Genomic DNA, 16902 nt, shown 5'->3' on the forward strand with positions numbered 1-16902 from the left:
ATAGTTATTATTATAGTACCTTAATAAAAATAGGTTATCGATCACTCTAAGATTGATCATTATAGATACATGGTCTGTAAAAATTACAACATGTGACCGATAAGTACCCCTTGATGCAATAGTTACTGAAAGCAAAATTATCTCCCTTTCTGTTATATAGAGATATTCTCCGATAATCGATATTGATAATCTGTCAATCAGCCTTTCTGCATCGTCGCGAATGACGAACGCGCGCTAGCATGATAGGCCACTGTTACTTTTTAAATGTAGTAGCTGTAGTGTGTGGACTTGCCAGTGTTACGTCGGCGGCTGACCACGTCGCATGGTCCGTAATTCACTCGGAATCCGATTCAAACGTCGTGCTGCGAAACGGAAACGAATGGAGCTCCTCGAATGCTGTGAATGAAATCGTGAACGTCGTATGGTGATTGACTGACGACCGTAGATTTTCTTCAACATCTTATCCTCCATCTCGATCGGGAAACTGATCGGATTCACTTATTCGGAAACGTGGAAACCCTTCGTAATTTCACGAAGGCCGACGGACAGACAGCCGCGAAGCTGACATCTGCGTATCGATATAAGTGCTGCTGAATCACCCGAAATATATCATCGTCGTGACAAAATAATAAAAACGTTGTACGAAATAATGCTTACGTAATAGCGGTATTATTATCAGACGGTGTGAAAGGAGCGCGTACCGGCCTTGACGGACTTAGCATACATTGTCCAGAATGTGGATAACGCGGATGTGCTGTTCGATATCACTGGACATGTGACACAGGTAATGCAGCATTTCGATAAATATAAAATGGATTTTTCTTATTCTTAATAAATGAAAAAAAATCTGTAACATCCCGCGTTATTATAAAAATTTTAAAGAAATTTATGTTAAAGCGAGGATTTAACGATTTAATCTAAATGAGTAACAAGTTACGAAATAGCATCTGAGTTTAAAAATATTTTGACGAGAAGTTTTCGCATAAAAAGATAAAACTTGTAATTTTACACTTGTGGAAAAATTTCAGTATTTCATTATAATATTAGACAGACATTTTTTTACGCTAGAGAACCTATTTATCTTATATATATAATAATGGAAATTGAATTTATTCCTTCTTCAAACCATTTCTGCCATCTTTTTCCAATTGGTTTATTGAACAAGTCTCACGGCAAGCTTCAATAGTGGTACTCAGCGCAATATAATAACTTTAGTAGTAGGATTTATAGTCTTTACAATATCCTTCACCTTTTCATGACAAAATAAGCAGGAAGAATATTCATTCACCTCTCTCCTTTTGATTCATAAATAAATGTTAGAAATAAAACATTGAAAATTATTTTATCTCTCGGTTAGCAAAATTTTAAATATTGGAGAGAATTTACTATCTTTCATAATTATAATTCTTCAGAATAATTAAGAATAATTTTATATTGTTACCTATACAATAATATATAATCAGATCATCCCACTTCTATTTCAGAGTATATTCGTCCTTACTTAATAAGGTTAGCAGATTAGTTCCTTACGCAACTGCTGTAAATAGTATTTAATGTGCTGCTATTATTTTGCAACAACTTTTTGCGCAAATCCGAGATCATGATGTCCGCATTCTAATAGCAACTAGATATATTATGCTAGCTTACTTTATAAAAAAATCACAAGTGACAACAGTTGACAATACATCTTGATCTGATAATTTTGAAATTATTTTTGCAAATAGAAAAGCATTTGATCGAAATATATTTTATATATTTCCAAATTTATTTAAAAATAAATTTTCTTATGTATCTTTATTTTATTTTTTTCCCGATAACTGATAGACATGCATAAGAATTGCAGTGTATTTATATATTCTAATATTCTGATTATTATGTCGATGCATTATATTTTATGTTATAATTCTGGCTGAACCAAAATGTATGAGTTTCATACATTATAATTGCAAATTCGTTCGATCGCTGGATATGAATTCATTCAAGGAAACGCTCGGATATTACCCATTAGCATCAGAAACGCGATCAGACTACGTCCATATTTGAAGACGCTGTGATTATTCATATCATGATCCTGCACTTTTCTCCGAGATATACCTGAGCAGCATCAAGACACTTCGTGCAACGTGTTCAATATATCTATTGATTTGAACTATGTTGGATAATGTATAAGAATTAATTAAATAAGAATTATATAAATCGCTGTAATATATAAAAACATCAGATCAGAATATCGAACGATCTTCTTCCTAAAACTATTTTCGTAAGTTTGATCGCATTATATCTCGAGGTCCTATTTTATATAAACATTACACATCATGCAATCAACTCCCAACATATACGGCAGCATGGTAGAACAAATACAAAAGTATTAACTAAAGATTATTCGTTGACGGAATGGTTTTATTCCTGCTGACGTAAATTTACGTATATAAACGTGTAATAATCATTAGGCAAATAGATAAAATCAAAGATTCGTTAAAAAGTAACGAGAACACGAGACAAAGTCAAACTTCGATAAATACGCCGACCTCGCCTCCAAGCAGTGATTCAGTCGCGGTTTACGTCATTTAAGGTAGATATGTTTTACTTGTTTTCGCGCTGCGAGATTGGTTCGCTAGATGATAAATATAGTCTCCCAGTCGCCAGAGCGAGGTCCAAATTCGAATAAAGACTTACGTGTGTTCTCGCACACAGCAAACTAGCTTTTAATAACCGCGTCTGCCTAGCTTTGTTTTTTTTTTTCTGGCCTCGACTGCATATGTTCGGGTTGAGGATAGGAGGAGAAGAGAGAAAGAAGGACAGCTGGTCTCTTCGCAAAACTTTCCACAATAATCTGGCGGAAAAAAGAAGCAGCATCCTGATGCTGTCAAAAAGTCCCTAATAGAAATCTGCACAAGGAGAGGGAGGGAAAGGGGGCTTGTAATATGACAGACGCGACCCGTGCCGCTCAGGTTTTTTGCTACAGCAACGGTTCCACCGCCGTCATCAGCAACTACTGCCACGAGCGACACGGAGAACAGTCCAGGTCGTGGCAGCTGGATTTGCATTGTAAAGTTTCCCGTCTCTCGCGCGTCCTACGTGCGCAATTTCGCTCAATTGCGCCGTCGCTGCTGCCAGCTCTTCGGAACGGGTAAAGCTAGTTACAAAAGCTCCTTCGCTTCTTCCCACCCTCGTCTTCCATCGTCTTCCGCGATCTGATAAAGGTTCATGCATTCCACTCCCAAAGGGCCTCTGCCCCGATTCAGAGGAACGCGCACGAGAATTTTGGTACCGTTACAACGGAGAAACGTAATGTCGACTTTAGTTACCGAAAAGACACTTCGGACACTTTATTTTCATTATAAATTCTCTGGTGAATTTCGAGCCCTAATTTCTCATCGGCGAAAATTTCATAAGATATCTTTCCTCATAATATCTTGATTTTCAACATTAACAATATTCTCTCTACCGCTCTTATCAAAAGTTGATTATAAAATTATAATGAAATTAAGATATAATTTAAAATTCGATAAAGGGATAAGATATACTTGTGAAAAAATTGACTATACATCGATAACAAAATCCATAGTTGAATCAACGATGCAACAATCTTGGAATACATTAACAGCCGTGATCAGTCACGAAAAATTTTACTTTATCTTGCACTAGAACGAAAGTTATTAAATGGACTCAATTTAAGTGATGAGATTTAAGGGAGCAACAAGATAAATCCAGATTAAAATCTTGCGTTAGAAACAACTTCCATGTTAATTAAATGTTTCCATTTAAATTATTAATCGATATATCAAGTAAGGGTGACGGTTACATCGTTCATTATTATTAATTTCATTTATCAATATTACAAGTAAGATAAATGGCTCAAAAGGTTTTTTATCGATCAGAGAATTAAAATTTATTAAGAATTTTGCTTCTACTGTGTCATATATATAAGAACAAATAAATGACATTCATTTGTTGTAACAGTTACGTATAACATGTGTTAACTTTTCCCTTCTTTCTTGAATTGCATCAACTAAAAAGTCCTACAGTTCAGTTGTCATATTATTGTTTATTGTTTTAAACTAATACGATAAAATATACTCTTTTGTGGACATTATATATAAAATATATTTAAAATATAATTCTTCTCAACTTAATTAATCTAATTAACTGAAGTAACGATTTGCATTTTTGTATTGCGCACTTGATAATAAAAAAATGACTTTAACTAATTCTTATCTTTTTACATAATACTTTTTACATAGTGTGTTTTTATACACATCTTTAATTAATATAAAATTCTCTTTAATTTAAATAAAAAAGAATTAATACAAATATATTAAAACATCATTTATCATTGTCTATCGTTAGTTTAAATAATAAAATCATTGATATATCGCTTTATCATGTTTAATTAAATAATATAAAAATAAATCAAAATCATTTTGTCTTTCTGAAATAAAAATTTGATAAATATAAATATAATAATGTCTATTAAATATAATATTGCAGTAGATAATTAACGAATAATTGTCCTACTGACGTATGCGATGACGTAATATATAAGTAGTATAATTGAGTAATGTTAAAATGTATACTTAAATAACAATATAAACTTCGTGGTAAATATTTTTATCTTACCAATTATTTCTTATGATCATCCAATTTTTGCAGAATTGTGAACGGATATACGAACAGGAAGAAGCAATGCGATTAGGTCAATTATCTCATGCCTGACGAAACACATATACATCGCACAATGTGACACAATGCGATATGCCAAAATACACGAATACGCGCATATATTTATAGCTAATTTGTGCAAATCGGTAATTAAAGGAAATTGTATTTATGTCGAATGCACAGAAAGGAATACCGCAACTACATTTGCATTGTGGAATTGCATCCCTGGTACCATGCAGCAGTAAATTGTACTATTATGCTCTCCGCAACAATTCGGATTATTAAAATTGTTGTTCGTTGTCCTGTTTTTATCCATTTCTCTTTTTATCTCTCTATCTCTCTTTCTCTCTTTCTTTCGTGTGAACCCTTTCTTACATTTAGTTAAGTAAGACTCGACTCCGTAATACAATAATGAAAACTATAAAATTTTTTGCAAAAGAATAATTTATCCATTTAATTAATTTTAAAAAAAAAAATATATATATCGATAAAATAACAAAAGAAATGAAAATTTCTTAAAACGTATAAATCATTATTCTTATTAATTCGATATTTGTAAAATCGTGCAATTTAAAAAATTCGCAAAAGAATATATTAATAAATTATAAAATTTAAAGTTTGTTCAATCTTCTGCAATTTCCTCCTTAATGATAAAGATGACGTTTTTTAATTCAAAATATTTGAAAATCTATAGAGTGACAGATCAAATTCAGGACTGATATGAATATAAAATATGAAAATAAAACAATATCGAAATAACTGATAACTAACACAAGATAATAAAAAGCTGTCAAAGCTTATTCACTTCTTTATTAATACTGTCATCTTATTCTTCGCATAGATTACAAAGAGTAGAGCTTTTTTGTATGGGCTAAAAAGGGCGTGGAGGTCCCGGCAAGTTGTTTTTGCGAGTTACTTCATTGATCGAAACGTGATGTTAGAAACTTTGTTAATTCCGAAACTTTACAATTAAACCACTGACAGACTGTCTTTGTGCAGTATTAGTGTGAAAAATATGCTAAAATGTGGCGTCGGACATCCTGACAATATCATTTGAATTGACAATCAAAAGACAAAGCGTATATAGATAGATTATAATAAATTTAGATTAATTTACAAGATAATTAAAGATAATTTTTTTTTATGCAGAAAGTGGCAAATAATCTGTTCATTTGTCACAAATATTTACAATTTTACTCAACATTACAAACGTGTAGCAAATATCTGACAAGTCTTACTGCATATCATGACATTACATATATAGAATCACATATATTTATGTATAATGGTATATTTCTCATACGTATACATACAATGAGATATTTGTATCGGCTTGACAAATATCTGTCGAGTATATTTGGAACTGTCATGATGGTCAGTTAACACGAACCCGGAGGCGAGTCAAGTGGACAAATTACTTGCTGCAAACTACCTGTCGTGTGCAAAACATCTGCCTGCCCAAAATTAACGACGGGACAAGTAGGGTTGCAAGTCAAACCAAATAGATAGGTCTTTATTTGCGCAGTGAATATAGAAAGGCCTCTTCTATTTTCGGACATATAATACATAAATTCTTCCGCCACGCCATATTTCAAATGTCAGTAGAAATCTGTCTCATTTGTTTTCTGTTTTTTGTTAATAAAAGTAAAAAAAATTTATGCGCCATGGTTAATATTTTGTATATCAAATATAAAACCAAAATAATTATAATTCAAAATTTAATAATCATATATAAATAAAAAAAAATTAATCTTTTTTCTAGATATATAATATTATTTTCATTTATCCAAATTTTCTTTAATATTAAATAAAAATTGTTTTTACAATTTTCTCTTGAATTTATGAATAAATCTAAATTAAAAAAGAACAATAATATGGAAATCTATGTGAATTCGTAATAGAGATAATGACGATTATCTCGCTGCTATGAAGGACATGCATAAATGTTTCCATTTCAGTATAGATTACAAAATGTTTCAATATCTATAGGAAAAGTCACGCGAATATATGAGATATTTCAAAGGGCATGCTCACGCGTAGAATCCATCAATGAGTTTGAATATTCTCTAACAGTATTTTTTTTTGGTCACGAAATCAATCTATGTGGACCGATGGAGCGTGCACGTCAGCGGACCAAAATGGCAATCGATTCTCAGAACGAAATGTAAATCGTCAGATACCCCGTCGAACAGAGAACACTCTTCGTGTCGGTTGAAAGTCTGGCACAATACTTCTCTCGTGTTCCGTTATTCAGCGATATACAATGTGTTCGCCATACGCTGCGCGAATACTATATACGACCGATTGACTTTCATGAACACGTCAATCAATGGTGTGTGACTCATGTAACATCGCGGCGCGGAAACTCACGCGGGATCACTGCAATAAAACTATCAACGGAAAATTGTGGTTATTGTATTTAATTGTATATTTTTCTGAGAAACCCAAGCATCAGTCGCGTTAATTAATAACCTGGCATATATTATCGGCGACATAAACAAGGAAAATAAATTTATATAACTCGGATTATAAATATTTTTGCGACAATTTATCCTCTTATCCTCGAACGATCTCTTTGCAAATATGTAATTTGGAAAAACCAGAGTTAACCTGATGATTCTTCGTGGAAATACGTACACATAAAGTGTTATAAAAACATCCGGTTTTTTATTTTAATTAATAATTATGCTTGTCAAAAAAACTAACTTATCTTGCTAATAAATGTCGTGCTGATTCGTTAGTTACGCGATTTATTTTTTATACGTATAATTTAAAATAATGAATGCGGTTATGTAAACTTATGTATCACACAAGATTACATATGTTGTAGATACATTATTACAATTAAAATAAATTTTAAAGTATATAAATAACATCTCGAAACTCTATACGGTATATCCCCCATTATAATTTGAGATTCTTAAATTGATATCGTATTTATAATAAATTATTTAATAACCATAATTATATAACAATTAAATATATGCATTACATACTTATATAATTATATTCACTAATTATTATTACATTTAATTTATTATTTATGCTTTTTTTAATTCTCGAAAATTATTTATTCATATCTATAATAATAGAAAAAAATTATTATTTAAAATATTTATATAATATTCCTTTTTTCTTTCATAATATGCATATAATTTGACAGAAAATGTGACGATAATCATTTCGTGGATAATGCAAATTAGAATATAAATGTTTCATAGTTAAGTCGAGAACTTATCTGTTCCGCTAAAAAATTGTTAATTTACGTTACAATGTCGCACGTGCGTTCAAAACCATTTGCTGTAAATTATCGAAACGCGTGTTTTAATGAAAGCATGTATAAAAATATACTAAACATTAAAACCTTGGATTTTTATCTTTTTTAGTTAAGTTTACATTCTTCTTTTGCAACTAAAAAGCTATTATACTTAACTTTTTAATCATACAAAATGTGACCCAATAAAGCCTCAGACTGAAATATTAAAAGCAAATATTATCAAAGAAATGACTATCCTCGAAAAAAAAGTAATAGAAGTACAAAAAGAAGTAATTATTAAAACAAGAATATTCTTGAAAAAAAAAAAAATGAAAAATATCCATTAGAGGCCTTTGAGATTAAAGAAACTCAAATCTGTCACCGCTAATATTAAAAAAAAATAAATAATGTATTATATAGAAACATGCAACCATATTTATGTTGGCATCGTGACAATCTTTGGCTATTTAAATTTATTTATACGGTAAGGAAAAACAAATATATGAAAGTATAGACTAGGATATAAAACTTATAGTCGATATAAGACTTATAGTCTCTACTTTCTAAGCATTAAAATCTCGTTCTCAAAAGGATTTATTTATGGATGCAAATTCGCATAAAATTATATAAATTTGCATAAATAAACACGTTTCTGTCATTGAATAAAATTTTGCATAACGAATACAACGAACGACTGAGAATCTTAAAGACCGGAACTACATCGACAGCAATTTATTTGACACCGCATCGTTCGTTTACAAATACTAAGAAAACTTACAGTGGAAAATTACGGTTGAAAAATTATGATGTAAACTATACAGAATACGCGATCGCAAGAATGAAATGAAGCCGGCACTAAATTGAAAGATTTATTATCTAGACGTATAAAAAAAAATGAATTTACACACACACACACACACACATACATTGTAAAATTTTTCATCTAGAAATCAAAACAGTATCTATCTTCTTAAAAACGCTTCTTGGAACACTTAAATAACTCAACGGGGATCAAATTAACATACTAATCGAAAGAGTAAAGCTTCAAGGACGACCCGTGCGGATTTTGAATAATCTCAGATCATGAGAGAAAAGGTCAAATGGACGGCTATTCGGTATAGTTAGGTTTCATAACGCGTCTCTTCTACTATATTACAAGGTAAATTATCTCAATTTAAGAAAAGTGGTATATGAGAGAGGAACGAGCTATATCATGATTACATCGCGACTTGCTAGGCCGTTGAAATCCCGATACGAGTCTCGCGAAAGAGTAAAATGACACATTGCACAGCGGTATATCTCATACGTTTTCTCATATCGACGTAATCATTGTTAGTGGCAGAAACGTATCACATCCGTAATTTCATTCTACTTCCTTATATATACGCTATATATTCCCTTTTACATTCGCAAATAGTGTGCGAGAAAAGAGAGCGGCCATTATATACGCTCCATTTTTATCAATCCAAGCGATTTACCACTGAAAGAACTATAATGTGGAAAAATGCCCGAAGCGAAATTTTCAACGATTTCAACGAGCCATACTGAAACTGCAACGACTGAGAACGCGATCGTTCTCTCTTTTTTATTTTTATTTTTTTTTTTAAATTAAACAACGTCGTCCTTTTCTAGATAGGTGAGATCTCGGAATTGTTACAATCCGGGATATCTACATCGAACCGGTGATTCGATCATGGATTACCAAGTTTAGCGGTAGTCTAGTCTAGTCAACTCTAGTCAAGTTGAGTTTATATTCGATGAAGTGCGGGGAAACTTGCTTTGCAAACCGGTTACTAATGCTAAATTTACTTGGCCAACTGTGCAAACTCGCTGCTGGAACATCAGCACGGTCCACCAATCCCATTCATTCGATAATTTTAGGAGATCCGTAATTAAACTAATATCTGTGTAAGTAGGCAAATATTCCAATTATCGATTAACACCAATTATTATCTATAAATGTATGTTATTTGTTCCTATATTATTTCTTATATAATTTTTGTTTATATATTCAACATTACAATAATAAAATAAAAATAAGTCGATTATTGCTATCTTCCCGTACGATGAAAAACGATAAAAAAGTCAATCACAACAATTAACGCCATATGCTATCTAAAAGCTAGAGCCAAAAAATTCATGATTATTTATAATATAATTTATAATATAATAAGTAGATTAAAAATAGGTATCGTAATGTGTAAAAACAAATATGTAAGAGGTAAATAAAAATTAATGAGACGAGCATCCATTTGTAACAAAAGTAATCAACAAGACATATCATAAATTTCATCTGATACATTGAAGTTGTATTTTATATTACAGCTCGTAACTTTAATTAATTAAAATTAACCAATTTAACTTTTGACTTATTTTTAAAAAATTTTTTAAAATTACACGTATACGAAAAATGTTCGTCTTAGGAATATATTACATAGATAAATATTTCACCTGACATTGTTCGTTAATATAGATATATTGCCTCCAAACTACTACTATTTATTTTGTTTATCGTTTTTCATTTTCCTGAAAGTTTCTTTATTTAATCATCATAAGCATATATCAATTTATTGACTCAAATATTATCAGTACCAACAGATATTATTCGTTGACAGGCATTTTCATTATCAAACTTGTTATCTAATTAGTCAAATATTCTTATTCATTATCCGATGCAATTCATCAAACATACGCATTATGTTAGAATGTAGAAGAGATTTCTAGAGAGAACTGTAATTTTCCACATTCAAATATTTACATTTCTAATAGGACGAAATAATGAAATTAAAAAACGGAGCATTATATGTCTACTAAGCAGATCAAACCATTACGAATCACTATAATATGATAAAGTATGCGTATAAACACATATAACAACTATGAACATCAAAAGGTAAAAAAGTAATCAAAAGTAATCTACATATTATAAATATTAATTCATATTACATTTTTTAGATGAATCGATCAAAGTGCATTTTCTGAGAAAAACGTATCGCACTGACTTATTAGCATTTTATCGTCATTTTTTTGTTATATCTTATTGTTAGTTTAAAATACTTTATTAATATAAACTTTATTAATTTACTTTAGTAATTTAAATTCCATTTGATAAAAGATATACATTTTAATACATAATATATGACATAATATTGAAATAAGAAAATCATTATTATCTAATTATCTAATATCGAATAGAAACAGCAATATTGAAAATTATGATAAAATTCTTTGTCAAACATATATAGTTGCCATAGCTTTCAGGGAGATTTCAATTAAATGCATCGGAGCAAAATTACGCTATTGAGTCATGCTAATTTATGTATGAGTCTATATATATATATATATATATATATATATATATATATATATATATATTTAGCAACTCATCAAAAATGTAACATGTGAAAATCGCGTTAGATATTCAAGAGCGGCGTTTAATATCGACTCGACCTATAAAGATTAGTCGCGTAATAATTACGAGTAACGATATATTAATATAGAGACATTCGTGTTGCCTTGGGGCGACGACTGATCATTATCGGCAACGAACGTGATGATACGCACGAGAGAACGCATCAAAAGCGCAATCATGACCAGCGGCCAGCCTTCCGATATTACGTTGTATAATCCACCAAGAACGAGAGAGCCGCGAATATTCTCAGTGAAGTGCAATGCACCGAGAGTACGCCAAGTTGTTGCGTCATTTCGATAATTACTATACGATGCCTCGTCGTCCTTCGCGAATTGTAAAATTAACACACGATAGAGCCTTCGATGTTTTGTAATCAAGACTGGACAATAAGAAGGATGTGACGCATCGAGTGATTATCGTTGACCTTTAAACAGGATCTAAGAATTAACGGTAATTTATAGTCTTTCAATTGAAGAGTTTGGTGCGCGTGAAATAAATATTTTGTGTATTTTAAGAGAATTTTAAAAAAATTTAATTAACATCCTTAATTATAATTTAATAAGCTTAAGTTTTTTTCTTAAAAGAAAGAATTGAGTTGACACAATTTTGTGTGCATGTATACACAAGTGTGTGCGCGCGCATTGAACCTTTTAATTAATACAATAAATTAATATTCTTTTTTGCATAATATAGATTAACGAATGAAATTATTACGTCACACACGTATATTTGTTTTGGAAAGTAAAAGCACACAGGAGAGATTTCAGAGAGAGAAACGTTTCGAGTTAAACACTTTCTGTTTATGAATTAGATATCGTTGAATGACGCCTTCGAAGTCGGCGCCGCGATTCATTATCAATCATGTGATTACAGAGAGAATTGCAACGTGAGCAGAATCACGAAACCACACCTGTTATACCGCTATTAGATGATATCGTGATATTCGTCATGCATAACGTTTCGAATCACGCTGCGACTTTACACGATGAAATAGCATCTTCATTGCAGACGCCGCGGAGATTTGCATACATCGATATGATAAACGCAGCCAAGAATCATTTGTTAATGAACGATTATCGCTGCGCACGTGACGTTCATCGTGACGATCACAATTTATGTTCAGTTTTTACATCATTATTATTGTTATATGTCGAACATGAACATTAACATACGATGTTTTTTTCAATACAACGAGCTAAGCTTCCGGGTATCATCTTTACGCGAATCATGTCTGCAGTTTGGCGTCGACGAGACCACAAAGAAGAACGTAACATAATTAACTAAATTGTGTGTCATGTTGTCAACCGCAAAAAGCCTATCTAATAGGTTCCATTACGAACAAATTGCGAATAATAGTTTGCGGAAAAAATATCAATTGAATAAAGAACATTGCAATTCTTATTTTTAGTGCCACGAATTTTTGTATTAATTTTAGCAATATTATATTAGGCACAGAAAGAAGAATATTTCATCATATTTTTATATATGATTTTCCTTTCCTACAAAAGACAAAAAGTAAAATCGATATTCGCATATATCGAAGTTTATTGTTGTCGCTTTTCCGCGATGCTCATTGGCATCTCGATTCGCGTTGTGCGTTATATTCGTAGCATCGAGATACTGTCATCGCGAGAGTCAGCAGTTTGACAGTTTGTTCAAAATAAAATTAAATAAAATATTATGTGTTTTAAATATGTTATAATACTTTAAACTCGATTAATATTTTTGACAGTTATCAGCTGATTTCTGTTAAAAAATATTAATCGCGGATAAAGTATTATAACATATTATTTACAATATATTATTATTTTAATATTTTTAACATATTATTATTTTAAAATTTAATTAGCAAATTAACGCTTTATTAATATTTTTTGGCAGAAATCAGCTGATTAAAGCGTTAATTTGCTAATTAAATTTTAAAATAATAATATGTTAAAATATATAAAAATAGTAATATGTTGTAACTAATGTTATAATATACCTTATCCGCGATTAATATTTTTTGACAGAAAACAGCTGATAACTGTCAGAAATATTAATCGCGTTTAAAGTATTATAACATATTATTTTATTTTATTTTATTTTGAACAAACTGTTAAACTACTAATCCTCGCGATGAAAGCCTCTCGATGCTACGAATATAACGCACAATGCGAAATCGAAACAGTCAATCAACATCGCGGAAAAGATGCAACAATACTTGCGAGAATCGACTTAACATGCCTTTTTTAGAAAGATATGTTATAATATTTTAAATTCGACTAATATTTTTGACAATTATCAGCTGATTTTTGTCAAAAAATATTAATCGCGGATAAGATATTATAAGATATTATATAATTATAAAACATATATTAATATTTTCATACATATTATATGTATACATCCCCATTACCGCTATATAAATGTTATAAAACAAACATTTCTCACTCACCAATACGTGCAATAGCTGAGTTGTAGTACAGCACCCATTGATCTGAAAACAAAATATTCAAATTATGTTATGTGTGTGTCGAATATCTCATAATGCAGTTTAAAAAAATGTTTTATTTTGCATACCTCACAGTTGCCCCGATGTCGCCCGATGCCTCCCCGGGCCTCCTCCTCCTCTCTTGGTCCATGGTAGCACTCACGACATTCACGAAAACACGAATAATTACGATTGCCCGATACTTTACCACGGCACTCCCGACACGCGAAACTTTACACGGCACTCCCGACACGACGCGTGTATCGCACCTGTAACAAATAAAATACATACATATTAGGATAATCTTATTATTTCGCATTATAACATACACAATATAAATATGTAAACTAGAATTAACGATAAATATATCCACGGATCGCAACACATTCGCGCGCGCGACAACAGATTAAGTTGGGTTATGTTGGCAAGAGATTTTGAATCGAATTTTTCGCGAAATATGCGTTTCGAACAATTACGCCTACATATTAACGTTAACATTATAATATGCGATTGATAAATATTACAATACAAAGGTTAGAAATCGTTTCTAACGATTATGCTTACTAATTAATCACAGCGGGAACGCAGCTTGAACTGCCTGATACTCGCGGCGTTTCGGTAATGGCCGAGAACAACAAACATCGGCAACTTCATTCTAATAGCGCGCGCGATACCAGCATATACATGACTTAATATTAATAATGAATTAAAACTCGAAGGAGATTCGTTCGAAAAGATATAAGCTTTAGAAAGAAAAAATATTAATCAAGAATAAGGTATTATAACATATTATTTACATCATATTACTATTTTATAACTTTTACCATATTATTATTTTAAAATTTAATTAGCAAATTATAACATACACAATATAAATATAAATATGTAAGCTAGAATATTTAATTAGTAAATTTTCGCTTTATTAATATTTTTTGACAGAAATCAGCTGATTAAAGCGTTAATTTGCTAATTAATTTTTAAAATAATACTATGTTATAAAAATTAAAATAATAATATGTTTTAAATAATATGTTATAATACTTTACTCGATTAATATTTTTTGACAGTTATCAGCTGATTTCTGTCAAAAAATATTAATCAAGAATAAGATATTATAATATATTATTTACAACATATTACTATTTTAATTTTTTAACATATTATTATTTTAAAATTTAATTAGCAAATTAACGCTTTAATCAGCTAATTTCTGTGAAAAAATATCAATCGAGTTTAAACAAACTTTATATATATATATATTTTTTTTTAAATATTATTTCTTTTAACGTAAAACCGAAGAATAGCGCGCGCGTAGCTCGCGTTTGTGTTGTTCTAGTATGAATAAAATATATGTTAACAATATGTGCTTTTTGACACGCAATCTTTTGATAAAAATACGATAATTTTACATAGAATCGTAGATTATCGTTTCATAAGTATCACACGAGATTGCATGTAAGTACATATTTATCAGTAACACTCAACAATCACGTTTTACTAATAATAAATATCACGTGAGAATATTTTATCTAAACGAAAATTAAATATATATTCTTATCTGCCATTACAAAAGTATGCGTGAATGGATGCATTGATGCACATTAGTGCGTCTAATTCAATTATTTTGTCTTAAAGAGATAAAAAATATCGAGATAAAAAATACATTTTTATTGAAAAAATAATTAATTAAATTAAAAAATAAGTAATTGATTAAATTGTTGCTCCACACAATACTATTGAAAAAATAGAATCTTTTTGTCGTACTATATATAAAAACACATTTTTCATTTCTTAAAACAAGAATCGGTGAGTCACAAGATAAATTTTATCGCTTTTCTAACTTGCAGCAACAATCAATTAGATTCTAAAATAAACAGTGATGATTATAAGAACGTAACAACGATTATCGGCATATATTTCCGTGAATTTAATGATCAAGGTACTATCGTAAAATACGTATTGCACATGTTGCAATTGGCAATTTACAGACATAATATTTTTAGAAATATTACTTTTCTCAGAAGAAAAGGATGATCTTCACATGTGATGCGATTATAAATCTAAATGTATTTTATTCTTCCAGGTAAAACAACCAAATTATACTATTACAAAAAAAATTACTTTGTGTAGTGGTATAATAAATTATATTACCAATAAACATGATATCATTATCAATGATTTCATATAGGGTAAAGGTGCCTATTATGAGATAGGTTCCCAATATGAGATAGCGTCTTAGTAAGGACCCCGTGCATTTGAAATGTGTGGTGCTTGCGTCGCTTACTTCCTCGGATAAACAGGTCCAATTGTGTATCAATGTGCGCCGGCCAGCGACAGCGAACAGGCGAGGACACGCTGATTTGTCGCGAAAGCAAAATCACAAATTTTTCCGCACTAGATTCAAGGTACGTTAAATTTTATAAAATTTGTTTTGAATGTTGTAAAATATTAATAAATTCGTCGCTAATGTAGTCTATTTTATGATACTAGTGCACATTATAGTGTTTTATAAGTAAAACAAAATGTTTTTTGTTGAATCTCGGTCAAATGGTAAGTTCTTAATAAGAGATACCGAAGGTCTCGTAATATGAGATTATTTTTCTTTTCTAAGGATAGTTTTTTGTTTGATTTAAGGTATAAGTACCTACCTTCATATTTTTTGACATTTTTATACAAGAGTTTATAAATATAAGTCTAATAAATAATATAATTAAACCTATATTTTTAAATTTTATTATTGGTTCTGAAGATATAACATAAAGTAAAAGGTTTAAAATTAAGACTGGTAATAATAAAAATATTTATTTTTATCCATATGTCTTTTATTTTTGGTGTTAATAAAAATGAAACTAAGTTTACCTAATATGAGACAGTATCTCATATTAGGATCAGCTAGTATCTCTTATTAGGAGACATTTTGGTTTTGATACAAAAACTGACTTACTTTAAACAAACCTATGTATATTAAAATTCGAACGAGATATAACTTATTGAAGTAGGATTACTAAAACTACATGAAATGACGATTAAAAACAGTATATAAATACTTTCCTAATTGCATATATTTTGGAAATAATTAAGAAAATGTAAATGGTATCT

The 16902-nt window shown here is 30.3% G+C and overlaps 1 protein-coding gene across 1 annotated transcript in view; it reads left to right on the top strand.

The window, feature by feature from the left end:
- Positions 1-268: 268 nt before the first annotated feature.
- The window catches only part of LOC145939569 (sodium-coupled monocarboxylate transporter 1), a 32952-nt gene continuing 16318 nt past the window's right edge, over positions 269-16902 (top strand). Inside the window, exon 1 of the mRNA XM_083043989.1 lies at positions 269-784. The gene's annotated coding sequence lies outside the window, so the exon portion shown is untranslated. The remainder of the gene's footprint in view (positions 785-16902) is intronic.

This window comes from Prenolepis imparis, unplaced genomic scaffold (assembly GCF_030444845.1).
Source record: "Prenolepis imparis isolate NDT839.2.m4 unplaced genomic scaffold, iyPreImpa1.0 SCAF_8, whole genome shotgun sequence".
Taxonomy (NCBI): Eukaryota; Metazoa; Arthropoda; class Insecta; order Hymenoptera; family Formicidae; genus Prenolepis; species Prenolepis imparis.